At 46.4% G+C, this 15,790-nt stretch overlaps 1 pseudogene; it reads right to left on the bottom strand.

Annotated features, from left to right (window-relative positions):
* Positions 1–13,673: 13,673 nt before the first annotated feature.
* On the bottom strand, positions 13,674–15,473 carry LOC147185886 (uncharacterized; annotated as a pseudogene).
* Between the last annotated feature and the right edge of the window lie 317 nt (positions 15,474–15,790).

Below are 15,790 nucleotides of genomic sequence, written 5' to 3'. Positions count from 1 at the left end.
TTTTGACCAGTCAAATAATGGGATCTTAGCAGCCAAAATCACAGCGAGTGACAGGACACATCGTCGTCCAGTAATCGCAACAAAGATATGAATTCTGTGCCTTACATGCCAAAACCCGGGGTTGCACCAGTGACCTTTCAATCTTTCGTCTAACCCTCTCCCAACTGAGCTGTTTTAGCCTTGTTTGAGTTTTCCTCAGGCCTGTTCACCAATCAATGAATGGGATCTTATCGGCCAAAATCACAACGAGTCACAGGACACATCGTCATACAGAAATCATAACAAAGAAATGAAGAAATTTCATCTGTGCTGCATACGCAGCACATTTGACACTAAAATTGTACTTGATTTGACTTCTGTGCCTTACATGCCGAAACCCAGGGTTGAATCTGTTACCTATAGATCTTCAATCAAACTCACTCCCAACTGAGCTATTTCGTGGTTTTAAATAAGCCCTTTTCACCTGTCAATTAATGAGATCTTTGGCCAAAATCACAGTTGTCACATGACACATCGTAGAATATTTGAGTCATTGCAACAAAGAAATGAATACTGTGCCTTCCATGCTGAAACGCGGGGTTGAACCAGGGTCCTTTAGGTCTGTGGGTTCATGCTCTCGCAAATGAGCTATTTCAGCATCTCTGGGAGTCCAAGTGTTAACACTAAGCCCTTTTCAACAGTCAATTAATGGGATCTTATCGGCCAACAGCGAGTCACAGGACACATCGTCGGACAGTAATTGCAACAAAGAAATGAACTTGGTGCCTTGCATGCCAAAACCCGGGATTGAACCCGGGACCTTTAGATTTTCAGCCTAACGCTATCCCAACTGAGCTATTTCGGCCTCATTTCAGGTTAGCTAAGGCCTTTTCACCAATCAATTCATGGGATCTTGTCAACCAAAATAACAGCAAGTCAAAGGGCACATCGTCGGACAGTACTGTAATTGCATTAGAGAACCAATTTCTGTGCCTTACATGCCGAAACCCAGGGTTGCACCAGTGACCTTAAGATCTTGAGTGTAACGCTCTCCCAAATTAGCTATTTCAGCCTGTTGTTTGTTGGACATAGGCCTTTTCACCAGTCAAGTGGATGTGTCGACCAGCAGGAGACCATATGGAACCGGCCTCCAAAAAGGTTCTCACTCCATCCATACTCATGGTGCACACTAGACTAGAAAGAGTGCTGTGATGCAAACGAATCACAGCACTCAACGAAAAATGGTCAACATCAAAAGACAAAGGACTTATGTGGAGGAAACACACATATGTGTGTGTTTAATACTGAAACCCAGGAGCAAACCAAGGACCCTTATGTCCTCAGTCTCATGCTTTCCCAGCTGATTGATTTCAGCCTGAGCCAGGTTCTGTGGTCACGGTGCTGCTTCACGTCATGTCCTGGCATTCTGACCCAATGAAAGGCTGGTGTGCACTGGTGTGAGTGTCGGTGGATCACGACGACGGACGGCGGTGCAGGGCGAGAAACAGTACAGGGTCCAACATTGATGGTGGACCAATGGACCTGGACCATGATGCATTGTGTTGGGCCACCCTGGGCATTCCAGATGTTGGCTTGGTAAGCTAGTACAAATTATATTAATAAATATGTTGAAACGGAAGAATTCTTGCTTTGAAACAAAATTTTGTATGATCTGAAAATTGTTGTAGTGTTGTGAGCAGTTAGGCAAGGCAAGAAAACAGTGTGAAAAACTAATTGCCTTAATGTCTGACCCTGTACTATTTCACGGTACCCAGGACTATTACTTACGGCCAGCTGGTAACACCAAGTTAAATGTGAATATTGTTAGGTATATGCTGGTAATCTGACGCAAAGAATACATCATGAACAGGAAGACTCAGGAGTGCAGGCATGGTTGTCTTCCTTGCAAGAGAGAGTGTGCTGAAACATGTCTCAGTTCACAATCTCGGAGCATCTCTCCAGCTGGCTCTGCCATATAAATCATTTCAGGTTCCGGGGCAACTCTGAATAGACCGCGTTTGTCTCCTTGCATTTATTGAAAGGATGTCCCTGATACACGATCTTCTAATGGGTGTGGGGAGTATTTGCACAATTCACAACAGTTTCAGTAGAGGAGACTTTTAATGAGAACACACAGTTCATTCCTGTGGTCTCAGGTGGCTCCTGCTGGAGTTCGGTGGTCCGCGAACACAGCTGTGGATGTCCCTCTGTTAGAGGGACTATGAGCAAAATTGTATCATGTTTCATTTAATCTGGGCACATCTAAACGTTTGGGTGCGTATCCAGCACCCCCAAATTCCTGTGCACAAAGCCGGAGGGCTGTTGAAGTCCACAATTAGCACGTCAATACAGGTGGGCGATCACGGGGGAGAGGGCGAAACTCGGTCACAAAAGGGGAATGAATAATTCGGGAACAGCGGTTGAGCAACAAAAGACGAGTTGAGAACACCCGTCGCGCCCAGACGACATTGACCATCCGCAAAGTCTACAACATGCTAATTCGATGTAGACCAGCCAGAAAAGGCGCCAATGTACTGGTGGTTCAAGTTTGAAAAACAGGTAACCAATCACTACCGAGGAGCCGGACCGGGGGTGCGGCATGCAAATATCAGGGGCAGTGTTTTTCATGTATTTTGCATATGTTACAATAAAATGTCGAACTCGCGGTGGCGGGACTTTGAGTGTGATCGCGGAGCAACTAATCGTCGTTCGCTCTCAGAGATCCGCTTCCGCCGATATTGAAGACAATTTTCCTGTGTGCCGAGTCATTTCTTTAACTTTGTCCGAGAAAATCTCTGACACCCTCACATGGTGTCCTGGGGTTGATGTTATCTTCTCACAACAACAAACAGGAGCTCTCTCCCAGGCCGACAAGTCTCCCATAATAAACCTACCGCATTGCAAATGAGGCAATTGCAAAGTCAAACTCTAGAACAAAGGTTTTGTAGTAATACTGAGAGTAAATATGGGATAACAGAATTACATTTAACAATAGGCTCCAGCACACCCGCGACCCTTGTGAGGATGAAGCAGATCAGAAAATATTTGGTTGGAGGATGTTTTGCCATTCACCGTCTTCGTCTCCATTGGGATTCTCTCTTTTGAGTGAATTTGGGAACTTTTTTTTGCTGACTTCGCGGCTCGGACATCCCAGCCCAAAGGGCGTTCAGGAATTCCATTCTGACCTTATTTGAGACATGTTACAATAATGGTCAAGATTTAAATACAGGCAACCTTCTGTTTTTGGGCTCCTATTTTTATATTTCACTCAAGGAAAATAGTGCCTCACCAATCATGAATTTCTCCGATATTGAGGTAAGGATATTGAAGAAGACGTGGCTGATCCAAGCTTTTTGAGCAAAGAAAACTTTATTCATCAGCAAATAACACACAGTATCAAACAACAATTCATACGGCTCCATCACACATTTCATGACAAAATGGAAAATGTCCATTTTATTCAGGATCGCATCCAATAAAAGACGATTAAACACGTATCACAACATGTGGGGTGCTGCACAGTCAAGGACGGGACAGTTAGAAAAAAGAAAACAAAACACGAAGAACGAAATCAACCAACCAAACCTCTGAAAATGAGTTAAAACAAATTACATTAAAAAAAACACAACTCAGAGCCAAATATATATTAGAGCTGTCAAACGATTAAAATATTTAATCTAATTAAAAACGCAACTGTCATAATTAACTCAAATGAACTAAAATTTAATCGTGATTATTCACGCATTTATCGTTTCTGAATTTCCTTTTATATTTTTTTATCCTATTTTTCCCCATTTTAATGCTCTCATTAACATGGAATCATGAATCAGTTTTCTCTGTGCAAAATGCAAATATTTACTGAAATTTTATGTAGACATTATTTCGGATGACTCCACTTGGTTAGATTATTTCAGATGACTCCACTTGGTTAGATGACAACACTGGAGACGTTTTATTTTCAGCTAGGTCGCTACCACTGCACCGCTGAACTCTTGACGTGCCGTAGCGGCGCACCGTCGCTGTCAGACGAACACAGAGAAGCTCCACCCGCTTTATTTATATGGCCACGGAAAACTGTAACCTTCCACACAAAATAGTTCCAAACAAGAAACAATCGCATCAGTGGCATACATCGAACGCAACAGAATGCCTGCTCTTTATTCACCAGAGGCTCATCAACCTAAGCGTTGTTCACACGGCAACATTTGCTCCGGTGCTACGCCGGCGCTGCGCCAGTGGAGCGGTCACACATGCAAATTTGCTCCAGGGTAGCCACGGAAAACAGCTTACACCGGAGCAAATTTGATCGACCTCAGGGAGGTGGTTTAAAAATTTGCTCCAGAGCAAATGCTTGTTTGCAGAGCAGCACCGATGTAAATTTGCACGTGTGAGCTCTCCAATTTGCTCCAGAGCAAATGCTCGGGAAGAGGTGATTACGTACGGCGAGAATGCGTTGCTTTCGTGCTCTGTCAGACTTCCGTCATGTGTTTGTTTAATAACGACACAAGACTTGGCTGGTAACAGGAGCAAGCACCTCTTGGGTTATACCATCTCAACTAGAACAGGGGGGGGGGGGTAGTCCCCAAACATCATCTTTCCTTTTGTAGGAGACTGGACTGTCTCGGAGTTGTTTGTGTAGTTTGTTCCTTTATTGTGTGTTCACAACCCCCCGCACCCCCTAGAATTTATTTTGTGATTTCCTCTCTTGATTTTCTGTTTGGCGCATTACATGTTTGCTTTTCTGAGTGTCATTGAAGTCATCGTTGATTTACGTTTTCGGGGGCGGTCACTCTCGAGCTGAAGGCACTGAGACCGAGAAGGAGAAGGACGTGCCTGTACAGTAGTTGCTTGAGTTGTGTAAAAGTTTTAAAAAGAACCAACACAACAGCTCATTGTTGTTTTGCTGCGCTGCCGTGTGACTGCAAGTGGAGCTGCACCGACGCTGCGCCGGTGCTGACACACTCAGCGGCTTTGTTCGAGTGACTGCTCCACAAAATTTGCTCCGGTGTAAAATATATCACAACAAAATACATCGGTGTAGCGCCGGAGCAAATGTGTGCCGTGTTAACATCCCTATAGTCTCTTATTTCTCTCCTGAAACAGTGTCTTCTCCCGCTTGGTGTAACTTAGCCTTCACTGCTATGTAGATTTTCTGTTCTTAGCTTGTAATGGAGGCTCTTGCTTGCAATCCGTAGTGGAGTCGTTAGATGAATGCAAATGATTTCAGCTTGAGTCTGGCTGTGGACAATGTTGACAGGCTTGCATGCAGTCCATACATTTAGCTCTGGCTTCAGCAAATTTGTTCTTCGTTGTGTTATCCATTCTCTTCGCTTTGAAATGATCCATAGCTGTCTGTCTGAGACGAGGGGGCGAAGTACTCACATCAGCTGTGTGCTTGGCCATTAAGTGGTATTTCAGACTCGACGTGCGATGATGATAGCTCAGTTTACGACTGCAAAACATACAGGTAACTTTGGTCTTGTCAGTGGAACAATCTGGCAACTTTTTAAAAGTAAACTTTCCATTCATAAACTCTCAAAAGTATCCGTTTTCGGTGTCTCGCGCTGCCGTGGCTGGCAAAACAAACGTGCGTAGAGCTGTGGAGCGTGCTTGTTGTTTTGTTTCTAGTTTATTTATAGAGCAACGTAACACCCGCTGTGACGTGTGCCACGTTAATCTCGCGAGAAAAAATTAAATCCCGTTAAAATTCATTTAAATTAATGCCGATAAGAAGGCGCTAAACTGACAGCTCTAATTTATATATATATAAAAGCTTCCTGGCCTCTGGTAGAGGACCCGAGCTGAATGGGGGACGGACACCACCCGAGGGGTGAGATGAGAATTTTATATATATACTGTATATAATGAAGAATCCATAAGTATTATAACATAATTAACAGGGGACATTTTCTAATTCATTACAACAACCAAAAACAAAACAAAATAAAACACTTCAATCCACTCATGGAAAAGAAAACTTCAGCATCTAAATAAGAAGGTAGATACAATTTGCCTGATGAAGTCTGATTAGATGGGAGTGGGAAATTTCATTGATAACTGTTTATCTCGTCATCACACTTGTGATTCTTAATCTGAGACTCCCCCGAGAATATTTGGCCACAATCTGAGCAGGAAAAATGTTTCTCACCATTGTGGGTTCCTGGGTGTCCTCTTCGGTGTGTCTTCTGACGGAATCTTTTGCCACAATCTGAACAGGCAAAATATTTCTCACCAGTGTGATTTCTGGTGTGTTTTTTAAGGTTCTCTTGTCAGAGGATTTTTGGCCACAAACTGAGCAGGAAAAGGTTTCTCACCAGTGTGGGTTCTCGTGTGATTTTTTTAAGTGTCTCTTCTGAGAGAATCTTTGGCCACAATGTGAACAGGCAAAAGGTTTCTCACCAGTGTGTGTCCTGGTGTGTCTTTTTAGGGTTCTCTTGTCGGAGAATTTTGGGCCACAATCTGAACAGGCAAAAGGCTTTCTCTCACCAGTGTGGGTTCTCGTGTGATTTTTTTAAGTGTCCCTTCTGAGAGAATCTTTTGCCACAATCTGAACAGGCAAAAGGTTTCTCACCAGTGTGTGTTCTGGTGTGTCTTTTTAAGTTTCTCTTGTCAGAAAAATTTTGTTCACAATCTGAACGGGCAAAAGGCTTCTCACCAGTGTGGGTTCTCGTGTGATTTTTTAAGTATCTCTTCTGAGAGAATCTTTGGCCACAATGTGAACAGGCAAAAGGTTTCTCACCAGTGTGTGTTTTTTTTAAGGTTCTCTTGTCAGAGAATTTTTGGCCACAATCCGAACAGGCAAAAGGTTTCTCACCAGTGTGGGTTCTTTGTACTTTTAAGTTTTCCTTCTTGGGGAATCTTTTACCACAAACTGAGCATGAATAGGGTTTCTCGGCAGTGTGTGTTCTGGTATGTATTTTTAAGGTTCCCGTTTTAGAGAATCTTTGGCCACAAACTAAGCAGGAAAAAGGTTTCTCGCCAGTGTGGGTTCTTTTGTGATCATGTAAGTTTTCTTTACAAGAGAATCTTTGGCCACAAACTAAGCAGGCAAAAGGCTTCTCACCAGTGTGGATTCTCACGTCTTTTCAAAGCACTCTGACAAGTACACATCTTCCCACACTGAGAACATTTCCAGGGTTTGTTGTCAGTGTGAAATGTCAGATCACCATCAGACTCTTCATCCTCATCATCATCATTTGATGATGTTTTCTCACTATCTTTCGTGCAAGGGTGATCTGGCTCCTCCTCTCTTTTAATGTATCGAACCTGCTGTTCTTCCTCTTTGCTCTCCTCTTCTTCTTTCAAGTGAAAGGGCTCTGCATTGAGCCGCTCAGGACAAGCATCTTCGCCAATATCTGCAAGACACAAGAAGACACAAACACCCATGGAATTCTGGTTTGTAATTACAATGAAGGTTACTCAGAGAGCTCGATTAGTTCAGATTACAACTCAAAATGTGACATGACCAGCATCACATATTCGTCGTGGATTTTTCTTTATTTATTTTTGTCCATGGTGGTGGTTTATTTATTTTTTTTATCCTTGGGTATTTGTGAAAAAGACTTGCACAGAGCGTGCCATTGCACATTTTTGAGTGGTGGATAATTCCAGAGCACAAATTCTACTGCGTGATTTTCACCTTTCGTGGAGCATTTCTGAACCGCGAAAAAAAGCGATTACTATACATTGATCCCTCGCTATTTCGCGCTTCAATTATCGCGGCTTCCGTACATCACATTATAAATATTTTTCCAAAGTACTGTTTTAACAAAAAAAATGCCGAACAATTCAGAGGTTTTGTCCATGCCTGTACTGTTCGGCAACGGGCACTGCCTCAAGGCGCACGATTGGTTTCCGGTGTGATGTCGACCAATGACAGCAAGAGTGCATTTATCCTGTGAGCTGATTGGCTGTGTATCTTTGCATCCCCGCCCAGCGTCACGTGACGAGACACTTTGGAAGCCTTGTGTGTGTCACATCATGCTGTTGATTCTCTGGCATACTGTCTCTTTTATTTGCTTCGTGCGCGGCGAACAGAGAGAGAAAGAGTGAGAGAGCGTGAGAAAGAGGGGTGAGAGAGAGAGAAAGAGAGAGAGAATGAGAGAGAGAGAGAGACAAAGAGAGTGTGCGACCAGTGCGCTTCAAGGGAACATTGGTGCTGTTGCATCTCCGGTAAACGTAAATCTAAATGAAAGATACCTTTCATTTTTTTGCCTCGAATTGGAAATTTCGCTTGTCTAGAAGCGGAAGGCAATTTCCTCGCTGCTGCTTCCTGCCGGTATGGAAGAGTACTACATGGTTACTCTTCCAGGCGATCGACCGCACAGGCATACATCTTAGATAATTTCCCACGGCACACCTGACAATTGCCACGGAACATGGTTTGAAAAACACTGAATTAGACATTCATAATAAAGACCCAATGAGGAGAGGACACACTGGTTTCTGGTACCAATCACTCAAAGGGGAAACGAGGAGAAGCGTGAGGTTTCATTTCTCTGTCCGTCACCCCAATGATCTCCCCGTTCGCCCTCTAATGTACTTTTCAATGGGAATCTAATACAGGGGTGTATCCAACCTAAAGGGTGAGGGCTGTTGAAGACAAACTGAACTTATTAGACTATGGGTGTGTATGTGAGTGAAAATTACGTACATGTGTGCAATCATGACAAAACACCAAGTTGCAGCTGGCGTTGGCAGCTCCATCCAGTGATGTGTTCCTCGAGCCGGTCCTTGGCCTCGAGGACCGGCTCGAGGACCGAAGGGAGGTCCTTGGTCCTCGGCCTTGGCCTCGGAGACAAGTCCTTGGTCCTTGGCCTCGGAAATCAAGTCCTTGGCCTTGGCCTTGGGTTGCCAGTCCTCGGACACAACGAGGGATTAAAGCCTCTAATCCTTCGTCCACAGGTATAAAGTGGGCCAGAGGACCGCAAAAATTAAAAAGAAATCAAACACAATCCATCCAGGGAAACCCACGTTGATGACTTTCTCTGGTGCTTTAAGAGGGGCGGGGCTGCCATTGACAGTCAGTACAACGTGTAAAGAGCGGCATCACAGTTAGTTTCAATCACGGTTCGTTCCGTTCGCGATCGGCAGTTTAAATCGCGTGTAAAGCCTTTCTGTAACAGTGTTGTCTTCTATTTAGTTATTTTTGCACAGTCGTCACGTTTGTGCAGTCGCACAAGAATGTGAGTTTGAACCAAGTAATTTGCGTTAGAGCTGGAGTCCATAATGTCAGCACTTCACTTCCGTGTTTGGCCGTTGGGATTTGGAGTCCTTTTGCTCGATTCCAGTTATGTTTGCTGAATGCTTTCTCATGTTTGGAATAATGAATATTGATAATACATAGTTTAAAATCATGGTTGATTTAATTATTTATTATTATTATTGTGAAGTTGAGGGTATTAATTAATGTAGTATTAGTGGTAGTGGTAATAATAGTAGTACTCAGAGAATGTTTAGAGATTCAGCCATCTCGTTACCTCTGCGTCCCGCGTCCGAGACGCATAATTTTCCCACGGGACGCACAGTTGTGCGTTTTTGGGACGCAAGGAAATTTCTCAGTCAAAACAAATAAACAAACCCATAAAGAACGACGGCAAGCCTGGGGATTTCACGGTAACAATCGTTACCGGGAGCGTGTCGTTTCAGTGGCGTCATTTTAACGGTACCGAAAAATAGTTTAACCATAAAAGTCACCGCACATGAGTTGACTGTGTGATCAACGCAAGTTCACTGTGCCTGTATGTGTGTTTGTGGTGTGGTGTGGTGTGTGAGATTCTTTCTTCTAATTTACTTTCGTTTTGTTTTGTTTTCAGTGTTGGCGGGGGGGGGGGGGGGGGGTGCAACAGATAACGTTATGTGCGCATGCGGGTTGCTATTTTAGTCCGCAAACTGAGGAATCGCGCGGATGAAAGTTTGAGATGGCGGCGAAAAAAACTCACCAAGGTCTACTAATTACGATATTTAAGAAATGGGAATGCTTGTCTGATTTTTCGTATGAATCGTCCAAAGGGCGTATCACTAAACTCACCTGTGACGTATGCACAGAACGCGAGAGCGAAATACGACGCGAGGCACGATTACGAGGCAAATTGGTCATTAGATTTGTAGGCTAATCGCTGTGAAAAATATTATGAAACAGTATTGGTTATTCTATAATTTACTGGTTGTAGCATGGTAACTTTATGAATAAAACCTTCGTCACAAGGTGTAGTAATGCTAATGTTAACTGTTGGTAGAACTAATGATAACGTGTGTTAAATTCTTTCGTCAAATTGATCGTAGATTATACATGCATCGTCTTGGGAAGAGGATGTCAAGTCACATCAATACTTACCTGTATTAATGATTATCAGTCAATTAATCTTTGCAGTGTGAGATTGGAAAAAATACTCTGATGACGCCACATGAGTACACCAGTTTTTGATCCATTTATTTTTTGGAATAAACCTGGGGTACACAGCTGCTGATGTAATGTTCATTGTTAATGCATAGTTTTCAAACATCAACCCTTGAAACATTAAACTTTTGAGTTTCGGAATTCTTGATTATCAATATCAGTCAAAATAGAAAAATGGGTTCCCATGATGAACGTTTACGGAACCCAACATTTGTTATCGTGGTTTCCCATTGGGTAATCCGACGGAACCGAAAAACGGTTACCATGAATTTCCGAAATCCTCAGGCCTGCTCCTGAATCATTTAAATTTTTGCAGCATTTGTTTATCATTGTATGTATATGTTGTTGTTTGTGTTATCATCATATGCAATTGAATAAATAGACCCTTTCAGAATTCGAAATTTGGGACTCTCTCAATGCATAATGGGACTGCCGGTAAACTGTAAAATTATCACTGAGAGATTACCGCTTTTTCTGCAGTCAGTGATTGACTTTTATGCAGTCATATCTCACCTTGTGGTCTGTGCCACGTCATGCCTGTTGAGTGTTGATTTACTTCATATTAAGAAACTACTGCACGAAAACATTGATTCAGAAATGTATACCATATGATTTTTTTTTCTGAGTATAAATAACACGTAGCCTGACTGTTCTACTCTTTGAATAAAACCACTTCATTCAAGCGTTAGGGAGTGCAAAGGGTTATGATGGAGGGGTGTTGCAAATCATGAGGACCTGCCAAGTGGTATGATAGCATTGTTTTGTACATGTCCTCGGTGAGGCCTCAGCTTCAAAATCAGTCCTTGGCCTTGGCCTTGCCTCGGAAAATTTTCCAAGTCCTTGGCCTTGGCCTTGGCCTCGGAGTCAAGTCCTTGGCCTTGGCCTCGGGTTGCCGGCTTGCCCTTCGCCGCGCCATAAGCCGCTGGTCCAGGGCCGCTTCAAGGCAGGATCCTCCAAGGGTCCCCACGTGCCCAGCATGGAGGCCGCCAAACGGTATGCGCGCGTGAAGTTTCGCCGCCCGGCCGACGCCGGCTTTGTCAAGTATCCGGTCCTCTCTTTGTCGGGAAGGGGACTCAAGTGGCACGTTCTCCGAGTGCCAGCAGGCTGGTGGAGGCCATCTTCACTAACCTGTCCCACATTCACAGCCAGGGGCATAGCCTCGCCGGTGTGCGCATCAGTCGCTGGGGCCTGGTCATGCGTGACTACGTTTGTTGCCCCAGTTAAATTGATCCCCGGCTTCAAGCACCTGCTGGTCGCGCAAGGCTTTCAGTTTCCTCTTGTGAATGGTACACCTAGCAGGTGCAGACGCATCACCACTGACAGGGCCACCGCTGGCATGGTACTTCCTCCTCCTCTTCCTCCTGCATGTTATCAGGCCACCGCAAGTATCGCAACTTCCTCGGAACTCGAGGCAAATTTTGGGGGCACTTGGGGCAGAGGATTGCGCCGGTTGGTCATGTGATGAAATGCTGATCTCTGCAAAAACATCAAGCAAAGGTGGGTGGGCAGGAGGTCTTCCAAAGTGTCACGTGAAATTGAGCATTGTTAAGCATTTAGCATTTACCTTGCTGCTCCATGGATCCCATGTCTGGTTGGCTGCTGGCTGTTGAGAGAAATGAGAAAGAGCAGTACAGTAAGTGAGGAAGTGAGAGGAACTGGAAGTGAGCTGTTTATGTCAAGTGTGTGAGGGGCTGGGCAGGGTTAGCACTGCGGCAGGTGGGTATCGGGGCCTTCATGAATGGTGTTGGGGCCTTCATTGCTGGGTGCGGGAAGCAAACGACGCAGTCGGGGAGGAGCAGTCCGTGGTGGGGGTCCGCTCTGCGGGAGGTCACATTAAGTCAAGCCAGCGCTGATATTTTACATGTAACGTTTGGCAGCCCCCGTGCCTGGCACAAGGGAACCCTTGGAGCTTCCCTCCTTGAAGTGGCCCCGGACCAGTGGCTTCTGGCGCGATGGAAGGGATGCTGGAGGAGCCTTGTAGTGGTCGGACAGCTTCTGCCACAGGGTTTTATTTGTGACACCTGAGACGATGTCAAGTCAAGTCAAGTCAAGTCAACTGTATTTATAGAGCATTTCAAACAGCCATCGCTGCTTACAAAGTGCTGTACATGGAGCAATTTAACATATACAATAAACAGTAAAACAAATCGGTAATAAAGACGATAGAAAGCACCAAACAGTAAAACCAAGAACAAATCTAAGTCATGCTGAGTCGAATGCCAAAGAATACAAGTGAGTTTTGAGGAGGGTTTTGAAGATGGGCAGCGAGGAGGCTTGCCGAATGTTCAGTGGGAGGTCATTCCAGAGAGAGGGACCAGCAACAGAAAAGGCTCAATCCCCTCTGAGCCTGAGTTTAGTTCTTGGTACTTCTAATAATGTCTGGTCCACAGACCTGAGGCGCCGGGCAGGTGTGTAGGGGCGGATGAGCTCAGAGAGGTAAGGTGGCGCGAGATTATTCAGAGATTTGAAAACAAATAAGAGGATCTTGAAAATAACTCTAAAATGTATGGGGAGCCAGTGAAGGGATGCCAGAGTAGGAGTTCTGTGCTCCCTCTTACGAGTACCAGTCAAGAGGCGAGCAGCGGAATTCTGGACCAGCTGAAGGCGCTTAATGGAGGACTGGCGGACTCCAAAGTAAAGGGCATTGCAGTAATCGAGCCGGGATGTGACAAAGGCATGAATTACTGTCTCAAAGTGTTCATGAGAGAGGAGAGGTTTTATTTTGGCCAGCTGTCTAAGGTGAAAGAAGCTGGATTTAACAACGGCACCAATTTGCCGATCGAGTTTGAAATCACTGTGCAGTTTAAGGCCCAAGTTTGAGACTGTTGACTTAAGATAAGGAGACAGGGGGCCCAAGTCTACAGGATGGGATGTACAAGGGCCACTGGGACCAAACAATATCACCTCTGTATTCTTTTCATTGAATTTCAAGAAATTTTGTGCCATCCAGGTTTTGATTTCTTCCAGACAGGATAGGAGTGGCCTTAATGAGAAGGTGTCTTTCTTGCTCAGTGGGACGTAGATCTGGCAGTCATCTGCATAGCCGTGGAAGGGAATACCTTGTTTCCTTAAGATGGAACCCAATGGGAGTAGATACAGCGAGAACAGCAGAGGCCCCAGAATTGAGCCCTGTGGAACACCACATGACAGGGGAGCAGTGCGTGACTCAGAGCAGCCAAGGCTGACACAAAAGGTTCTGTCAGCTAAATAGGACCTAAACCACTCAAGAGCACTGCCGCCAATGCCCACCAAGTGCTGCAAACGAGTCAGCAGAATACTGTGATCCACTGTAATGTCACGAATGCATTGCGGCGCAGCTGCACCAGCGCGTCACCAGCCGGCAGACGTGCTGGGAGCCACCTTGGCCGTCCGGGCCCACGACATCCTCCTCCTGTGTTAAAAGAAGGGCTTGAAATGCTACATGTGCGGTGTACAGAAAGAGAGAGAACAAAATTGAGAAAGAGAGTCAGACATACCTCTTTCTCCTGGCACCCCTGCCGTGGCTCATTTTCTGGGAGACTCTCAGACAGTGCCGACATGGCCAACATGCAATGGAATTCCAGCCCCTCCTCCTCGTCCTCCTCCTCCTCGAACTGGTCTTGCCAGTCACCCACGTCTTCCTCATCTCCTCACAGATAAGACTTGAGCACAGTGCCGGTGTGCGCTTGCAGATACTCCACCCCGATGAGCTCCCCTGAATGCGAGTCAGAGTCAGCACTTACCATGTCAGACGTTGCGTAAGAATCTCTCTCAAACATCGTCCTCCGTGAGCCTGACCAGTTTAAACCCCCGGTGCGGTGTAGTTGCGCAGAGGGGAAGAGGTCTGGCGCGGCTGTACCACCTCCTGGAAGCCATCCACCACATGCGCATTATAGGAGCGTACCTGGTCTTTGCCACTACCCACCACGGCCGCCCTGGCTCTGTCCTCGCTCCACCTGGTCAAGCCCTCCAGCAGGTACACCTGAAAATGGAGGGCGTTGGCCGATGTGCCTGCAGAGTCGGAAATGAGATGGAATTCAGTCTTTGGCACAAACACATGGGCACAATATGCACACGCTTTTAACTCACCCGGAATGAATTGGCACTGATGGAGGTGGAAGGACTCCAGGGAGGTGGACCCTCGCGTGCAGTGGAACACCGGGAGCGCGACCCCACCTTTTTTTACCTCAACAGTTTTTGTGTACAGGGCCACACCCGGTGGGTCCTGGATGCAGCGCAAGTGGCGACGCTACAAGTCCATCCGCCATGGCTGAAACGCCCTTTCCCTCCGCGGCCGTGAGCACGGACATGAGCACCTGCCCGTACTCATTGCCCACGTTGGTCACCCAGGCAGCCGTTCCAGCGGATTCCCCTGCCAGCTTCTTGGTCAACTGCAGGTGAAAAGGCACACATGACATCAACGCAACTCTCATCACCACGGTCACGTCCGTGTGATTAGTGAACTACGCCTTCTTAGTGGAGACAATCCTCAGGATGCTTTCAAAGATGGAGGTGAGACGGGCCTTGTTATCCTCGAGGCGGGGGACCACGTCCATCACATAGGCTGCTAGAAACCAGGACACGGTAGGGAGCGGGTGCATTGGCGGGATGGCTTCCCCCCGTTGACTGGGACACCCAGGTGCGTGAGAATGGACAGGTAGCTGGTGCATCTGGCCAACCACTCTTCGCTGTGGATCTCCATCAGCACCCGGCGCAACAGAGTGGCACTGTTGCCTGGCGTGCGCACCCTCATCAAAGGGATGACTGCTTTGTCACAAGCCAGTCTAAAGAGATGAGGAGAGAGGCAGGGAATCATTAGTGCCACAAAACGGTGAATGAATGAGAAGGCTGAAATGAATGAGAAGGCCGACCGGCTCGCTTCTCACTTGTATGTCAGGATCGCCGGGAACAATAACTGCTTGGAGATGTGCAGTTGCTTCCGGATTTTCTCTTCCCAGGCAGAGTACTTCTTGCGGCAATTGATGCACTCAAGGCACTCGGTGCCCATGAAGTACCAGCCCCTGAGATTCAGCACCCGCCGAACGGTCTTGTACAGTCCGGCTCCGGTCAGGCGGTCGTGGTTGCAATCGGGGCACGCCAGTTTCACCCCTCACATTTTGTATGGCGCCCACAAGAAGAATTTAAAATGGAAAAACTGCTTGGGTGAAGCGGGGGGCTGCGTAAAATACGCGGGCAGGCTTGGGGGCTCCCACCACAGCTTGAGTTTTGAGGTGAGCACCGTTTTCCCACTGGCCGTTCTATCGTACAGCACTTGGCCTACCCACGCGTGCTCGCTCTCGGGTAGTGTGGCGAGCCAGCCCTTTGGAAGCACACCCTGCTGCTTTGGCGCCGGCAGCTGTGGCAACGTGTCGCCACGGGCCCAGACCACGGGGGCAGAGCGCCCTGCAGGGGTGGGCGATGTGATGGCAGTGC

The sequence above is a fragment of the Hippocampus guttulatus genome, chromosome 22 (genome assembly GCF_054856545.1).
Source record: "Hippocampus guttulatus isolate MCC_2025c chromosome 22, RoL_Hgut_1.0, whole genome shotgun sequence".
NCBI classification, from domain to species: domain Eukaryota; kingdom Metazoa; phylum Chordata; class Actinopteri; order Syngnathiformes; family Syngnathidae; genus Hippocampus; species Hippocampus guttulatus.
The sequence above is the reverse complement of the archived record's forward strand: the minus strand, read 5'-3'. Positions and strand labels throughout refer to the sequence as shown.